At 44.5% G+C, this 18,799-nt stretch overlaps 1 non-coding gene across 1 annotated transcript; it reads left to right on the forward strand.

The window, feature by feature from the left end:
* Window positions 1-18,459: 18,459 nt before the first annotated feature.
* trnan-guu (transfer RNA asparagine (anticodon GUU)) lies at window positions 18,460-18,533 on the forward strand. Its single transcript has one exon. It is a non-coding gene; the product is annotated as a tRNA-Asn (tRNA).
* Window positions 18,534-18,799: the final 266 nt, after the last annotated feature.

The raw sequence follows: 18,799 nt of genomic DNA on the forward strand, positions 1-18,799 counted from the left end.
CACCCTGTGCACCCCCAGGTTTTCTCTAATTCCAATGCTCTGTCCCCGTATCCATTTCTCTCTCTCTCTTCCCCCTAGCCTCTGTTTCCTGTTCAATTTCTCTACTCGCACCCCCACCCTGATCCTTTCTTGTGCCTCGAGCGCTCTTTGATCACTGTATCAGCCCTTCTAAGGATAGAGAGAGAGCGGTTGGTGATCACTCTACCTGGGAAATGGGAGGGTGTGGTGTGAGAAAGGCTGATCTTTAACATTGAGAACTGCTAAAATGATATTTACAAAATCATCAGTAAAGTTTGAAAGCAAATTCAATTATTTTTAAAAAACGCTGCAGACATTTTTCTGAAACTTGCATTGAAATCTGTGCAATTAGGCCACAGTTGAGGGCCGGCTGTACGGATGGAATGGCCAATTACTCGTCTTGTGAAGTTGGTTCAGATTAAGTAGAAATAGAGTCATAGAGTTGCAGAGCAGGGAAACAAACTTTTCGGTGCATGCCAACCACATATTCTAAATTAATCTGGTGATCCATTTGCCACCATTTGGCCCATATCTCTCTCAACCCTTCCTATTCATATACCCATCCAGATGCCTTTTAAATGTTGTAATTGTTCCAGACTCGACCACTGTCTCTGGCAGCTCACTCCATACATATACCACGCTCTGCATGAAAATGTTACCAGTTCTGTCTCATTTAAACCTTTCCCCTCTCAACCTAAACCTATGCCCCTCCAGTTTTAGATTTCCTCTACCCTGGGGAAAAGACATTCAAAAGTTGAGCAGCCAGAAAAAATGCAAAAGGAATAAACTGTTGAGCTCCAGGAAAACAAAAGAAGTGGGCTCCAGCCTTTTCTTCTCTCCGATTGGCAGTTGGACCAGCATACTGGGCATACTGCGCATGCTTCTCGATGTCAGGAAGCATTGCGCATGTACGCTGGTGTCAGCAAAATACTGCGCATGCTCTTTGCTGTCAGCGGAAATGGCACTCAATATTCTTCTGATCGACCCTGAAGGACCGGAAGGAGTGTGGTCCTCCTGCCATTATTGTCGGAATGCGGAAGTTGGACCATGCGCTTGTGAAGGTGTTGCTGCTCCTCTCTCTATGAATGAAGATTGAACTTCATCCCAGACTGCAACTTCTTTCCTCTGTCCAACATCTGTGAGTACAACACACTCTTCTCACCCCCTTTTCCATTTTATTTTTTCACTCTGGTGTTCAGTTCTTGACTTGCAGCAAAGTTGGTTCAGGTATGTGTCTTAATTGGCAAACACATGGTAAATGTAGTAACGCAGTGTGAAATTATAGCCTTTCCTATGAAATAAAAACAGAAAGGAAGTACATTGTTTAAATGGTGATATATTGGGATGTGGAGAAAGTGAGGACTGCAGATACCGGAAATCAGAGTCGAAAATTGTGGCGCTGGAAAAGCACAGCTGGTCTGACAGCATCCGAGATGCAGAACAGTCAACGTTTTGGGCAAAAGCCCTTCATTAGGAATGATGTGTGGATGTACAAACGTGCCTCAGCTACCTTCTGCTCAGGCTTTCTACTCCAGTCAATGCCAGTTGTCACATAGGTGTAGCAAGCAATCAGCAAGGCAAGTGGTATATTAGCAAGAGGAACTGAGTTCAAAGTGGGGATGCCTTCCTGTAGTTAGGGAGATATTGAATATATTCAAAGCTGAGTTCATCTGACTTTTCAATGTCAAAAATAGTTATGGGGGAAGGTGAAAATTTGTTTTAAAATATTTTTATTCGAAACTTTTTCAAATCTCTCACAAGACCTCTATATACAAAAAAGAACAATACCAAAATACAGAAAAATAGCAGTACAACAATGTCATATTATGATACTATTAATAATGATTTACCTATTATTCTACAAGAACAAACTTAGCTTAAACTAAGCTACAATCAAACTGAAAACAAATAAAATTAAACATAATTTAAGTTAATTTGAATTCTATCACATTACTTTATTCTATTTCACTCACCACACCTCCATTAAGGCTCCAATCCATGGGAGTACCAGTTATTGCACCCGTATTCCTTTCACCCAGCCTTGCCCTCCCAGCGGCCCATGAGCGCCCAGACTGATTCCTACAGTTATACCACGGCTCTAATTAATACTGCTGATCAGTCTGCATCAATATAATTTGGAAAAGGCCGCCACGTCTTGTAAAACTACTATTTTGTGGTGCACCATATTTGTGAGGTCATCTTGGGGGGGATGCTCCATCATCAGCATATGCCACCCCATAAGCCCTCGGGGGTTTTCCAACATCCAATTCATTAAAATGTTCTTCCTTACACAGTCTGTTCCTGTGTTCTCTGAGAGAATGCATATTTAGCAACCCCAGAAGAAGAAATACCGGATTCACTTTAACTTCAATCCCCCAGGATGTCCTTCAGCTCCCTTACTATAGCACTCCAGTATCTCTGGATCTTACAACATGAACAATAGCAGTGTGTGAGTGCCTATACTAATTTTACATTTGGGACACCCTGGTGATGCTCCTCTCTGGCACCACATAAGCCCTGTGTAAAATCTTCAATTGCATGCCCTGTGCTTTGTTACATATTGTAATTTTCCTTTCATTTCCCATATATCTTGCCATGCTTCTAATGAAATATCCTATCCTAGCTCCCGATTCCACATCCTAGAGAGTCCCTCCACATCCCCTAAGGTACGTCCCTTCTGTAACTAACTGAAAGAGTGCCTGTACACCAGAGTACTCTTTACTCCACATTTGTCCTGTAATGCTGAGCCAGGAGCGTGGTCTTCCTCTGTATATAATCCCTTAGCTGAAAGTACCGGAAAAGGTCCCTATTAGACAATGCATATTTCTGACTTAGCTGGCTAAATGACATCAAGACCTAACCCTCGAATAAATCTTCCCTACAGGAGATTCCCTTATTCTCCCATCACTTAAAGCCGGAGTCCCTTGCCCCAGGTTTAAATCCTTGGGCTGCCACCAGTGGGGTAATCAGCGAGGTCATCAGCCAATTGCCCTTGTCTTGCCTCATTATCCTCCAGGTTTTCACTGTATTTAAAATGATTATACTCTTACACTGCTCACTCTCGGATTTCATCTGATCAACGAATAATAGATTAACTAGGGGACATCTCGACTGCAATGCTTCAACGTCAAGCAAAATCGACCCCGAGTCCCCTCGTGCCCAGTCACACACACATGCTAAGAAAGCGCTTATTTGATATCTCTTCAAGTCCAAAAGATCCACTCCTCCTCATCCTGTGAGAGCTTCAATTTGGTAAACTTAATTAGGGGGCGGCTGCGACACCAAATAAAAGAACCTAGCCAACCATTGAGCCTCAGTAATACTCATCTGGGTAGCAACAACAGGAGTATTCTCATGGGGTACAGTAAGCGAGGAACAACATTCATTTTAATCAGAGCTATTCGGCCTAACCATGATAACGGTAATCCGTCCCATCGCTGCAAATCCTGCTTTATCCTCTCCAGTAATTGTACATAGTTAGCTTTATACAGCTGGTGGAAGGCAGTGGTAATTTTAATTCCCAAATACAAAAACCCTTTTGACGACCATCTAAACAGGAACTGCATTCCATCCTTCAGATCAGGCACCTCCACTAATTCTCCCACCCCCCACCCACCATCGGCATGGCTTCTGATTTTGTAAAGTTGATCCTGCAGCCTGAAAAACTGCCAAATAAATTAATTGTTTGAATCAATCGAGGAACGGACTCCTCCAGATTGGCCAAGAACAAAAGGACGTCATCAGCATATGGGGTAATCTTATGTTCCCCCATTCCCATTCTTGGCGCCACTATTTCAGGATCCTCCTGATAGCCTCAGCTAATGGCTCAATTGCCAAGGTAAATAGCAGCGGTGAAAGAGGACATCCCTGTCGACTACCTCTCCCAGTATAAAAGTTATCTGACTTAGTGCCATTTGTGATGATTGCTGCCTTAGGATCATTATACAACACCACCACCCATCTAGCAAAGGTTGCCCCCAGACCAAAGCGCTTGAGGACCACAAACAGGTACAGCCATTCTATCTGGTCAAATGCCTTTTCTGCATCTAGGGAGGCCACTGAACCCAGGATCAACCTTTGCTGGCATACCTGCACCATGTTCAGTACCCTCCTGATATTGTTGGAGGAGCTACGGCCCTTAACAAAACCCATCTGATCTTCTTTCACAATACAGAACAACACCTTTTCCAACCTCAGGGCCAGCGTCTTGGGTAGAATTTTAAAATCTACATTCAACAGTGAAATGGGTCTGTATGAAGCACATTCATCGGGCTCTTTCCCCTTCTTTAAAATGAGGGAGATACTAGCCTCCCTAATCCTGTACATATGACTAGCTATACATCCCCAGAGGTGGCTCCACCAACACATTTATGAATTCCTTATAGAATTCACTTGGGAATCCATCTGACCGCGGTGCTTTGCCACCTTGAAGATGTTTTATTGCATCCTGCACCTCATGCATCGTCAAAGGCGTATTCAAAAGGAAACCTGTTCCGCGTTTATACTAGGGAGGTGCAGGATCTCAAAAAAGGCCTGCATTCTCGCTGCACTGTGTTCATCTCCCTCCGACCGATATAACCCTTCAAAGTATTCCCTAAATCTAACATTAATCTTCTTTAACTCACGGGTAACTGTGCCAACCTTCTCTCTAACAGACGTAATAGATTGGAAAGCATTTTCTTTCTAGTCAGATATCTACCTGGCTTATCTCCAAATTCAAACAATCTTTGTTGAGCAAAGCAGACCATTTTTTTTCCCAGTGTGTGCAATGAGTTGGGAGCAGCCCGGAGAGCTGCAGCTTGACCAGTGAAGGCCTATTATAATATACTTCCTCAGCTCTCTGCAGACGGGTCTCCAGCATCTGTTGTTGCTCCTTCCTCTGCGTCCTTCTAGTCGTTGAATAAAAAATAATCAGGCCTCATAACTATGCCTTAGTGGCCTCCTCCAGTATTTCCGGATTACTGGCCGTACCCGAGTTGCTATCCCAGAAGGCTCTGAACTCTAGTGATGTACTCAACAAATTTGCTATCCCTTAACAGGAATGGATCCATGCACCAGTGCTGTGCATCCATTCCACCACTCTTGATTTTACCATCTAATTACACTGGAACATGGTCCGAGACAGCTATATTGCCAATTTCACAAGCCAATGTTCTGTCCAAGCAATCCAATGGCATTAAAAATTGTCAGTTCCCATGTGGTACTTATATGGGTTGGAAGCTGCCCCGATTGTGGGAAGGTGTTCACTCGCTCCTCCCACCTCGTGATTCACCGGCGGGTCCAGAACCGGTGAGAAACCCTTCCCCTGCCCCAAATGTGGGAAGGCCTTCAGCGATTCCTCTGGTCTGCTGGCCCACTGGCGGGTCCACACCGGCGAGAGGCCATTCACCTGCTCTGTCTGCGGGAAGTACTTTACACGCTTTCCGACCTGCTGAAGCACCAGTGGGTCCACACTGGGGAAAGGCCCTTCAGCTGCTCTGTGTGCGGGAAGGGCTTTACCCAGGCCTCCCACCTGCTGACACACCGGTGGGTCCACACTGTGGAGAGGCCATTCACCTGCCTCGAGTGCGAGAAGGGCTTTGCTGTCTCCTCCACTCTACTGACGCACCAGCGGGTCCACACTGGGGGCAGGCCGTTTGCCTGGCCCGAGTGTGGACAGGGGTTCACAATGTCCTGCAGCTTGAACAAGCACCAGGGGAGGCACCAATGCTCCCAACAATCAGATTCTGCCGGTAACGCTGCTGAGGGTCACTCCCAGGACTGAACCTCCTGCCCTTTCTGACAGTGGGGGTCGTGGGAGAGTTGGTAGGGTTTTTTGTTTTCTCCTGGGGGAGTGGAGGGGGAAGGGGGGGTGGTGTCTCCGTGGTTAGCACTGCTGCCTCATAGCGCCAGGGACCCAGATTTGATTCCATCCTCAGGGTGACTGTCTGTGTGCAGTTTGCATGTAATTCCCCCCTGTGTCTGCGTGGGTTTCCTCTGCGTGTTGCAGTGTCTTCCCAAAGTCCAAACGTGCGCATGTTTGGGCGAATTGGCCAAGCGAAATAGTCCCATAGTGTTCAGGAATGTGTAGGTGTGGTGCATTAGTTAGGTGTAAGTGCAGAGTGATGGGGTAGGAGAATGTATCTGGGTGAATTACTCTTCAAAGGTCGCTCTGAACTTGTTGGTCAGAAGGGCCTGTTTCCACACTGTCGTGATTCTATGGTTCAGTGAATATTGCTTCCAGTGGGCGCTGCTGCTCATTGAGCCCAGGGCTCGCAAAAACCTAAGACTACAAGACCATTGGAGCAGAAGTTAGGATATTTTGACCCATCGAATCTGCTCCACCATTTGTTAGAGACAAAATAAAAAACTGCAGATGCTGGAATCCAAGGTTTTCAAGCAGGAGGCTGGGCACAACAAGGCAGGCAGACCAGGAGGTGGAGAAGGCAGCATTTCAGGTATTACCCCTCAGGACTGAAGAAGGGTTCTACCCGAAACGTTGACATCTCCATCAGAAGTGATTTATCAGTTTGAACGAGAGGGCATAGGTTTAGAGTGAGAGGGGAAGGATTTAAAAGGGACCTAAAGGGAAAACGTTTCATGCAGTGTGGTGCGTGTATGGAACAAGCTGCCAGAGGAAGTGGAGGAGGCTGGTAGAATTTAAAAGACATTTGGTTGGGGACATGCATAGAAAAGGTTAGAGGGATTTGGGCCAAGTGCTGGCAAATGGGACTAGATTAATTTAGAATATGTGGTCAGCGTGGACGAGTTGGACTGAAGGATCTGTTTCCGCGCTGTACCTCTATGACTACTGGTCCTGAGGTAAGTTTAGAATTGAGTAACTTTGAATAATTCAATCTTGTTGAATTCACCTCCTGGAAGGTTTCAAATGAACCCCTCCAAGCGATATGATTTAACTATACCGAGTTGGATAAAGTATCCCATCAAGTTCAACATGAATGCGCAGTTGAAGAAGTTGAAGTCAGAAGTGACACAACACCAGGTTACAGTCCAACAGGTTTATTTGAAATCCCAAGCTTTGGGAGAATTGCTCCTTCATCAGTGCTGCTCCTTCATCACTTCACCTGATGAAGGAACAGTGCTTCGAAAACTCATGAGTTCAAATCAATCTATTGGGATTCTCACCTGGTGTTGTGTGACTGCTGACCTGTCCATCCCCAGCACCTCCGCATCAGTTTTGACGAATGAGATGAGATTTGATTCAGCATGATTTAGTGAGATATTCATCTGGATGTCCTTATGCCTGAAACATCGATTCTCCTGCGCCTCTGGTGCTGCCTGACCTGCGGTGCTTTTCCAGCACCACACTCTCAACTCTGATCTCCAGCATTTGCAGTCCTCACTTTTTCCTGGTTCATGTGGAAACTCAACACTGTCAGAGTTACAAAGAGACGCCAGTCATCGAGTACTATAGCACAGAGACAGGCCCTTCAGCCCAAACCGATCAATGCTGACCAAAATGTTTGTCAACACTAACCTCATTTCCCTGCACTTGGCCCATATCCTTCGAAAGCTTTGCTATCCATGTATTTGTTGAAACGCCTTTTCAATGTTGTTAATGTACCTGCTTCAACCACTTCCACTGGCAGCTGTTTCCCCAGACGAACTACACTCTGTAAATATTTTGCCCCACATCCTTTCTTCCATCTTTCTCCTCTCACCATAAAAACGCGTCCTTGCACTTGAAATCCTCCCCCGAGGGAAGAGACAGCTACCGTTAACCCAACTCTACCCCTCATGGTTTGGAAATATTGCCTCTCAACTTCCTCTGCTCCAGTGGAAAAACATCCCAGCCTATCCAGCCTAAATTCTAATTTGATAATAATGGCAGTGATGATTTTGGCTGTGCGTGTGTCAAGGATCTCTCATTTCTAAGCCAATGCTGTGCCTCTTAAGTTCACCTGATCTTAAAACGAATGGCACCCCATTCATTTAAAATGTCCATGTTTTCTGTGCAAAGTCGGTCCTGGTCAGGAAATAGGCAGTGGTGTCTTATATTCCCGTAGACTTCTTGTGACCGGGTTCATATGCTCTGTTTTGTGATGTATGAGTAAATGTTCAGAACAAAAGATTAATGCAGCCTTTTATTCATGTCTCATTGTTAAAAACACTTTCTCCATTTACAGATGTGATTGAGAAGCTTCTCCCAATGAATCTTTGACTGATAACCGCATTTGTCAGGCTTTTGAAAGTCACTGCAGCTCTGTCATAGCACAGGGGAGGGCTCTTTCAGACAGAACGCATCATGCAGAAAATTCTCCCACATTAGTCGAGCAAAGTTGACGTCTTTTTAAGACATTGTGAAACTTGAAAGGGTTCAGAAAAGGTTTGGAAGGATGTTGCCAGGGTTGCAAGGTTTGAGCTACAGGGAGAGGCTGAATACCCTGGTACTATTTTCCCTGAAGCTTTAGAGTCAGCCAGAAACATCTGTTGAATCAGGAAACATCTCTTCCTGCAGCAGCTTCAGACAGACTGCTTGCTAAAATCAAAAGCAGGGGAAAAGAATGGGACAAGTGCCCTTTCATCGTAGAAGTGTTTTAGAAGAAAAAATGTCAAACCCTTTTCCCGGATTGTTGCCTTAGCCAGTATCTGTTAACCATTAGCAAAAACCTTAATCCTAGATGAATGGGAAGCCTTTTACAACCCCTCCTGAAAATAAACCAACAACGTAATCTTAAAGGAGCAACATGATCACAACAAAAAGCACTTGAACTGAAACATTTGTTACAAAAGGCTATACAGTTAGCAGGACAAGAAAACGGTTTTCAATTTCACCAATCAATTTAAATCAGCCGCATTGGCTACCAAAAACTAATTAAATTTAAATACTAAAGTTTTGACAACATGGCCAATCCTATCATAAAGAATTGGCGCTCTCAGTCATCTGTGTATTAGAGAAAGCATCATTTAGAAAAAACAGAGAAGGGCATTCCTGACAGAGTAATCGGAGGAGGCATCCCCGACAGAAGATGGCACAGAATATTCCGGAAGACACATAACCTGGTTGTAATCTGAGAGATTAAATTCTATTTTGCGTTATCTGAGTGGGACATGTATTGATTGGAACAGCATACCAGAAGAATCTTGATTTATTCCAGAATACCCAGTAGTTCGGACGGATTTATTCAGTTTGTTAGTAGTTTTGTTCATTTGTTCACCGTGAGAGTTGGCTAAATAAATTGTCGATTGTCGATTTTAAAGTGTCAGGGATTTACTTTACACTACAGCAGGTTACACCACTTATCACACTGACTTTACAGATTAAAGGGCAACGTGCCACTCTTTGGACGTTTCAGTTTGAGATCTTGGTTGGTGAGGTGGGTGGGTTCAGCCTTCGCTTTGTAACAGTATTGATGACATTCTCTTGAATGCAATGGAGTCAATATTAATCCCAGCCTCTTCGTGTGGTTGTGGGTGAATCACCTTAATTTGGCTCCTGACTCAGAAACCGCACATAGAATCAACTGCTGAAACAATGATTTGCACTTTATTGCATGTAGCAACCACAAATAAACCCCCTCAAGTTCATTCAGCGTCACCCCCCACCAAACTTGGCTATCACCCAGTTGATGGCTGAATTTATCTGGGTTTCCACCGACAGTGCCCATCTCTGGAAGTGTCCAGGGGTTTGATGCAATCTTATTCTTCTAAGTACTGCTGCTGCTGCATCATTCTGGAGTTGAATTTTGGTGGCGTTTCCTCAATTTCAAATCTGTGGTGTTTTTTTTTAAAGACTCTAACATCACCTCACATTGCTGGAGACCTCAGGTCTGCAGCTTACCTTCTTATCCTTGAGGGTTAGCTATTTGTTTGAAACAGCCTGCCCTGCAATTAACCCCTCTATGTCAGGGCTTTCCTTCGACAGGCAGAATTAATTGTCCTTTTGTCACACCATTATTCAACAACATTATCTTGCCTGTCCCAAGAAACAACTTTTTGTGTTGCCTCCTTCTTTCCATGGATGTTAACTAGCAGAAATTAAGCCATTTATTTTATTGAATCTGCTCTGCCATTCAATCGTGGCTGATATGTTTCTTAACCCCATTCTCCCTATCACCTTTGAGCCCCTTGATACTCAAGAATGAGTAAATGGTGGAGCAGACTCAATGGGCTGAATGGCCTAATTTCACTTCCTGTGGTGCCACAGTTTCTCGTCCGCCCTTTCGTTTCTTGGTCCAGAAAGAGTTCTTGTTGACTCGTGAAGTTTGGGAAGCTCTGGAGTTTACAGGTGCACACCACGCTCCTCTCTGCCTCCTCCCAGAATAACGATTCCTCCTGAGATACTGGCAGTTCTTGAGATCCCTGGATATCCAGGAATACAAATCAGTGTGTCTGGAAGTCTCTGCTGCTACCCTGGAACAGAAGGATTATGGGAAGAAAATTCAGAAATCCGAAGAGCAAAGAGACTTGGGACTTCTAGCCCAGGATTCTCTCAAGGTAAACTTACAGGTTGAGTCAGTAGTTAGGAAGGCAAATGCAACAATGGCATTTATTTTGACAGGACTTGAATATAAAAGCAGGGAAACACTTCTGAGGATCTGTAAGGCTCCAGTCAGGCCACAATTGGAGTACTGTACACAGTTTTGGGCCCCATATCTCAGGAAGGATGTACTGGCCCTGGAACATGTTCAGAGGAGGTTGATGAGAAAGGTCCCAGGATTGAAAAGCTTAACATATGAAGAACATTTGAGGATTCTGGGTCTATACTGAATGGAGTTTAGAAGATGACAAGGGAACTAATTGAAACCTACAGCATACTGAACAGCTTAGACAGAGTGGATGTTGGGAAAATATTTCCATGGGTAGGAGAAACGAGGAGCCAAGGGCTCAGCCTTCAAGTAAAGGGAAGACCTTTTGGAACGGAGATAAGGAGAACTTCTTCAGACAGAGAGTGGTGTATCTATGGAATTCACTGCCACAGAAGGCTGTGGAGACCAGATCGTTGAATATATTTAAGATGGGGATAACTAGGTTCTTGAATATCAAGAGGATCGAATGTTACGGGGAGAAAGGGGTTGAGAAACTTATCAGCCATAATTGAATGGTGGAGCAGACTCAATGGGTTGAATGGCATAATGTCTGCTCCTATAATCTTATGATATGCTGATGTGTGGAGGGGTGAGAATGGGGGAGAAGAGATAAAGAGGGGAACACAATTAAGGTGAAGCTGGATACAGATATATAGGAAATACAAGAATTGTACGATAAATTTCAGACCACATAGAAGCACTGGCATACAGAAGGATCTGGCCATATAGATCTCCAAAAGTGGCAACACAGGCGGGTAACGAGATCAAGAAGGCACATAGCACGTTTGCCTTGAGTGTCAGAGTTGGCGAGTTATGTTACAGCTATTTATTCCGGTCACATTCAGAATATTGCGTGCAGTTCTGGTCCCCACACTACCAGAAGGACATGGATGCTCTGGGAGAGGGTATAGAGAAGGTTCACTCGGACATTGCCTGGTCTGGAGGTCTCATTATGAGAAGAGATGGGATAAACTTGGATTATTTTCACTGTAAAGATGGAGGCAGAGGGATGGCCTCAACAAAATGATGAGACACACAGATTGACTGGACGGGGCGGCGTGATGGCTCAATCATTAGCACTGTTGCCTCACAGCGCCAGGGACACTGGTTCAATTTCAGTCCCAGGTGACTGTCTGTGTGGAGTTTGCACATTCTCCCTGTGTCGATATGGTTTTCCTCCGGTTTCGTCTCACAATCCAAATGTGTAGGTTAGGGTGGAGTGGCTATGCTAAATTACGCCAATGCCCAGGGATTGGCAGGTTAAGTTGGATTGTCCGTGCGAAAATTGCCCCACAGTGTTCAGGAATGTGAAAGTTAGGTACATTTGTCAGGGGTAAATGTCGAGTAATAGGGGAAGGGAAATGGGTCTGTGTGGATTATTCTTTGGATGTTTGGTGTTGGGCCAGATAGTCTGTTAGATAGTCAGAGGCTCCCCCCCCCCCCCACCGCCCCACCAGGGTGGAAAAGTCAACGACAAGAGGGCACAAGTTCAAGGCGAGAGGGGTACAGTCTGCGGGAGAATTGAAAGGGAAGATTTTTCACACAGTTGGATGGTGGATGCCTGGAATGCATTGCCAATGGATGTAGTGGTAAGAGGCACCTTAGCAACACTTCAGGTGTATCTGGATAGACACATGAATGGGAGATGTATGCAGGGACAGAAACCACGCATCGGCAATAAATAGCAGGCCTAAGTTAGGATTAAGAATTGGCACAGGCTTGGGTGGGGAGGGGGTAGGGGGTAAAGTGAACTTTCAAAAAGCAGGGGATACCTGTATGCTGATGAAGGGGTGGGTGGAGGCTCAGGTGGAGCATAAACACTGACAGAGGCCAATTGGATCGACTGTGCTGGAGACTCAATGGGACAGAGACAAATGTATCTATTTCAGATCTACCTGCACTTCAGCCGCTTCTGTGGACTGTTTCCGTAGGGAAGGTGCAATCCCAGGCTCAGAGAGGGTCAGCCCCCACTGGAAGTAAAATGGGTGACAGAGCGGCCATTCTGCATAAAGGAACCCCTTACCCCTCCCACTTTACCCACTAAACAGGGTTCAAGATGTGACTCTCAGCAGCGGTAACAGCAGAGTCCTACCTGAATCCCTGCGCCATCTCACTTGTGAAGTTGCTGGTGTCTCCATAAGTTGTACGACTGGGTGAAGCCCTTCCCACACACTAGACAGGTGAACGGCCGCTCCTTGGTGTGGATGCGCTGGTGTTTGCGCAGGGTGGAAGAATCACAGAAGATATTGCTCCACACGGGACAGGTGAACGGCTTCTCCCCAGTGTGGACGCAGAAACTGAGCAGCAGGTGATACGACTGTGTGTAGCCCTCCACGGAGCAGGAAAACGGTTTCTCCCTGGTGTGCATCCGCTGGTGCGGCAGCAGGTGGTGTGACTGAGTGAAGCCCTGCCCTGACAGATGAACGGGTTCTTGCTGGTGTGGACCCACTGGTGGGCCAGGAGGTGGTGTAACTGAGTGCAGGTGAACAGCCGCTGCCCGGTGTGCAAACGCCAATAATCTCCAGCGCAAATGGCGAAGGGAAACCATTCCCACACTCCCCACATTTCCACGGTTTCTCCATGGTGCAGGTGCCCTCGTCTGTCTCAGACCTTAACAATCTGTTGAAAACTTGCTCACGCTTACAGCATGTGTATGGTGTTACTGGTGAACCCCCTGATAATTGGAACACTCTCATTCAGTCTGTAAAGCTTGTTCCAGTCACTACTCGGGTGTGTGGGTATGTGAGACTCTGAGTTTCCAGTCACACTGACGTTTAAAACCTAACTAAGCAGACAGACCTTCTCCCCTTTGTTTTCAAGGCCATCAATATCCACGTCCTCGTGAATCAAGTGACTGTCAGACTTTGATGTGATGTTTGGTCTGAGATTTCTGCCGCCAAATTCTTCTCTTGTAATATTCCTATGAAGTGATTGCAAAGGTCATCACAGTCAGTCCATGATAGAAAATCTGAACGTAATTCTCGTTTCTGTGGAACATTCTTTCCTCTCCATCCCAAAGATCTTTGCGTCGATCTTTATGTAACTGTAAACCAACAGGGTTATGGGGCAGTCTGCAAACCTCCACGAAGAGTTCACATGGACTCAAGTTGCAAATGGACCTCTGTAGTGCAGTATTGACACTCTTACTGAAAATCTACAATATGCTGCAGTACGATATTACAAGTCCAGGAACAACTGCAAATCAGACAAGGTCTTTTCAGAAGTTGGACCATGAACTTCTGAAGCTGCTGCTGCTCTTCCTCTTCCTCTCAGAATGAAGATTGATCTTCACCCAGACTGCAACTTCCTTCCTCTGTCCAAATATTTGTGAACACATCCCTTTTTTTGAAGGATGGCATGTTTTCTGATCATCACAATTAAAGGGGTGTCTTCCCCCAGATATGCAAAGGGACAGTCAGTCAGGGGAGGGCAGGGTCACGTCTTGTGTTGTTGTGTGGAATCTGTGACAGCTGCAACAATTCATCCCAACTCCTGTACTCAGTGCTCTGACTGATGAAAGCAAGCATGCCGAAAGTCTTCTTCACTGCCCTGTCTACCCATGACTCCACTTTCTAGGAGCTATGAACCTGCACCCTTACATCTCTTGGTTTGAAATACTGCATAGGAAACATATTTGGTGCTTGTTGGCATGTATTATTATTTGGTGCTTATCTCGACTCTAATTCGGTATTTTATACTGAATGCCATGATTGATGAAGGCCAGTGTGCCCAAATTTTCTACCTGTGACTCCACTTTCAGAAAACTGTGAACATGTACTCCAAGATCCCTCTGTTCCACTACACTCCTTAAGGTCCTACCATTCACCATGAAATTCCTACCTTGATTTGACTATACAAAATGTAAGACCTCACACTTATCTATATTAAACTCCATTTGCCATTAACCTTAAACCTATGCCCTCTAATTTTGGACTCCCCCACCCCAAGAGAAAAGACCTTGCCTATTTACCCTATCCATGTCCCTCGTGATTTTATAAATGCCTTTAATGTCACCTCTCAACCGCCAAAGCTCCAGAGAAAATAGTTCCAGTCTATTCAATCTCTTCCTGTAGCTCAAACCCTCCAACCCTGGCAGCATCCTTGTAAATGTTTTCTGACCCTTTCAAGTTTCACAACACCCTTCCTGCAGCAGAAAGCACAGAATTGCAAGCAGTATTGCAACAATGATGGAACCAATGTCCTCTCTGAAGAGGATTTTAAAACAATATTTATAACTACAAGCAAATCAGGTTAGTTGGGCATGACTTTTCCATAGTTTTGGTTGTCCTTCATTAACCTATGCTTTATAATATATAAGAAAATATTTTGAGGGATGGGATTGCTGCTAGCACGTCCAACACTTGCTCCCCATCCCTCATGGCCTTTGGACTGAGCAATAGGCTACATGCTAGAAGGCAGTTGAGAGTCAACCACATTGTAGTAGGTCTGGAGTCACATGATGTGAGCGTGTGCACGCGTGTGTAGAGTTGTGAGTGGTAGATTTCCCTCCCGAAAAGAACACTTTCACAACACTCTGTAATGATTGGACAAAAACAACAGTTCTGGAAGCATCTATGAGGAGACGACAGTGTTACTGTTTTGAGCCCGGTGGCCCTTCAAAATTAGGCTGGATTCAAAACATTAACTGTTTTCTTTCCACAGATCCTGCCAGACCTGCTGCATTTCCCCAGCAATTGTGCCTTTTGTTGCTGATCTCCAACAGCTGCAATTCATTGTCTTAGCCAATAATGGTTTCCTGGTTGCCAGTACAGAGACAAACTCTCATTTCCAGATCTTTTTATTCGTTGAAAATAAAGTCCACTAGCATCCATGATGGGATTTTAATTTTTGTTCTCAGAAGACCGAGATCTCTGGGCTTCTTAACCAGTGTCACGAGATCACAATCTTCCCTTCACTGACAGTGACATTGATAATCTTGTCCTGAATATTTTTCATTATTCATTCATCGAACGTGACACTTGGTCTCCCAAAAAATAACCAAGTGCCAATTCAGAGAGCAGTTAAGAGTCAACCACATGACTTTGGATCAAGAGTGACACATTCACCAAACTGGGAAAGGACTGAAGATTTCCTTCCTTAAAAAAGGTTATTAGTGAACAAGATAGGTACTTATGACAATTGATAAGATCACCAAAGCAGCGATAAGTTAATATTCCAGATACATAAAGTGATTTCAAATTGCATCGGGCTCATAGCAGGATCAATTTGAAACTCCAGATGTGAAATCCACTAACAATGCCCAAATGTTACCAACTCCCTACAATCTCTAGGCTTCCCAACACTGACTGGTCTGTAATTGCCAGTTGCATCCTTTTCCTCCTTACTATTTACTATTCAATTCAGCCCATTGAGTTGACTCTGCCATTTATTCAGATAACGATTATTCTGGGAAACGTTTACTCCATTTTGCTGCCATTTCCCTATAATCCTCAATTTGCTTAATGATTTAAAAAAATCTATCTCAACCTTGAATGCACGTAACAACCCAGGCTCAACAGCCCTCTGTAGTATCAAGTTCCACAGATTTACTGCCCTCAGGAGAAATTCCTATCTGTCCTAAACATGCAATCTCCTATTTGGAGGTTACTTCCTCTGGTCCCAGACTCACCCACTTTTCCACGTCTTGCCTGTCAAGTCTCCTCAGAATCTTGTACGTGACAATAACGTTACCTCTAATTCTTCTAACTTCTAATAAGCACAGGTCCAACCTATTCAGTTCTCCTGATAAGACATTCTTTCCATCCCTGGTATCATCATGGTCAACCTTCTCTGGCCTGCCTCCAATGCCAATATATCTTTCCTCAGGTAAAGGTCCCTAAACTGTTCACAGTATTCAGTTGTGGCCTGACTAATGCCTTACATAGGTTCACTATAACCTCCCTACATTTCTACTCTATTGAAAAGGCCAACCTCCCATTTGTCTCCCTATTACTCACTGAAATTGGATGAAGAGATTCGTGGACTTGATTCCAAATCCCTCTATTCTAAAGCTTTCTCCATTTAATATTCAGTTCTTCACCTCCTAAAAAACTGTATTACCTCATTTTCCCATCTGTCAAGCTTTCGCTCATTTGCTTAACCTGTCTATATCCCTCTCCAGATATCTAATGTTATCCTCATCACCTGCTTTCACATCAACTGTCTCTTCTGCAAATTTAGCAATAGTACCTTCACTTTACCTATCCAAGTAATTCGTGTATATATTGTAAATAATGTTGCCCCCAGCGCTGATCCCTGTGGTACACCACTAGTTACAAGTTGTCATCCTGAACGTGCCACTTACCACAACTGTGGTATTTAGCCAATCATCTATCCATGCTAACATACAGCCTCCCAACACCGTGGGCTCTTTGCTTACTATTTGATAAGATGTGAATATCATTGGCTGTGCCAACAACTCTTCCCAAACTGACCTTGAATATGTGGTGCTGATCTGCTTCTTAAATTGCTTCACAACTTTGATGTGGACTGCAACAATGTTCAGGAGTGAGTTCCAGCATTTTGGTCAATAACAAAGAAACAATGCGATATATCTTGCAGTCGGAATCCTGTGTTCACACTTGTTTGTTCTTGGTGGTTGAGGTCATGACTTGGAAGGTGCTTTTGAAGAACCACCACTCATGCAATCAAACCGGACTGATAGATTGTGGCCCGAGACTCTGCCATTTTGAATTCCCTCATCGATCTACATTCTTTCCAGCGAAGTTTCAGTCTCAAACCGCCACGCAATGCCATCTGTTATGGCTTAAAAGATAAGAATACACATGATTACCAACCGTATTTTGGGTTGTATAAATCTTTGCCTGCCAGAATTATTTTCCAAAATACTTTAATTAAACTGGGTGACTGCATGAAATGGTTTGTTGGTCAGACTATAATCATCATCATCCAAGGAGACAATGCCAGTAATACCATTGAACTCTTTTTGTTTAAAAAGCACAAGTTCTTGATTTATTTTTACAACTTACTAGCATTCACACTTCATATTCAATGTCAAACTCAGACAACATAAATGAAATTACACCATTACAACAATCCAACAGATTAATTAATAATACACAGTGAATACAAGGCTGATTAATGTGAAATTAAATTTGACTGAAAATGTAAAATCGAGATGAGAGATAACAAATCGGGGAAGGGCAGAAGGCAAGAAATGCAGCAGCATAGAAAGTGCTCCTCCAGGGAGTGTATTTTACCAACAACAACTGCTAAATAAAAACAAACACTCTGACATGATCCTCCGGCTTTAATGTAAACCATACTCCCATACAGTAGAAACCATATAAATAAGTTAATAGATACAAGCCTTGAGCAAATCCAGCCTCCAGCCGGGCCCCTCGCTTCTTGGAGCTCCGAGAGGGGTTCCCACTCATTCATTCAACAGGAGAAGGCTCAATTTATTGTAATGGGCACGGAGGGTACAGTGGTCGTGTCTCATGTTGAGGAGGAAGCTGTTTCCTCTCATTCAACAGAAGAGGACCTATTTACTAGAGTTCTTTTTTGTGGTGCAGCTGTAGTCTCCCATAGAGCCCTGAGGCTCAGGTTCAAATCCCACTGCTTCAGTGTGTGTAATAACATTACTGCCCAAGCCACGTGCCAATTGGCATAGGGATAAGAAAATTAGGGAAGTAAACACGTCAACCTGTTCAATGCTATCTCCAATCATTTCACTTCCTGTCCCATTCGTAATCCAGGGAGCCCAGCCTCTTTTAACGAAGGTTCTTTTTGAGAAGTTTAATCGGGCATTTTTGCACAAGTCAAGTTAAGAAAGCCGTGATCCCTCGCAAGACAGCGCGGAAGACAACAATTGTAATTCTCGGCGGGGAGGCTGAATTATGAATTCACTAATAGCCTCACCTAAGCAATGGTGCAAACCAGGCCAACGCCTGTCTCTGTGGCGCAATTGGTCAGCGCGTTCGGCTGTTAACCGAAAGGTTGGTGGTTCGAGCCCACCCAGGGGCGCTGTGTTCGCTTTTCTTCCTTGGCTTCGAAGCTGAACGCTTTTAATGGGGTCAGGAAAATGTTCCCCAAACGGAAATCCTCTCCACAAAGGGGTTTCTGAATTGAAGTCGTGTCTGACGTCAGGGACTGCGGATTCTGAGAAGCCGAGACAAAAAGACAAATTCAGCAGGTTTGACAGTACCTGTCGGAGAAAACAGAATTTCGAAATGTTGTCTCTGATTCTCTTTCCACAGATGTTGCCTAACCTGCTGAGTTCCTCCTGCAAT

Source organism: Chiloscyllium plagiosum, unplaced genomic scaffold (assembly GCF_037043375.1).
Source record: "Chiloscyllium plagiosum isolate Xiang-an unplaced genomic scaffold, Cpla_swu_hap1 HiC_scaffold_27, whole genome shotgun sequence".
Taxonomy (NCBI): Eukaryota; Metazoa; Chordata; class Chondrichthyes; order Orectolobiformes; family Hemiscylliidae; genus Chiloscyllium; species Chiloscyllium plagiosum.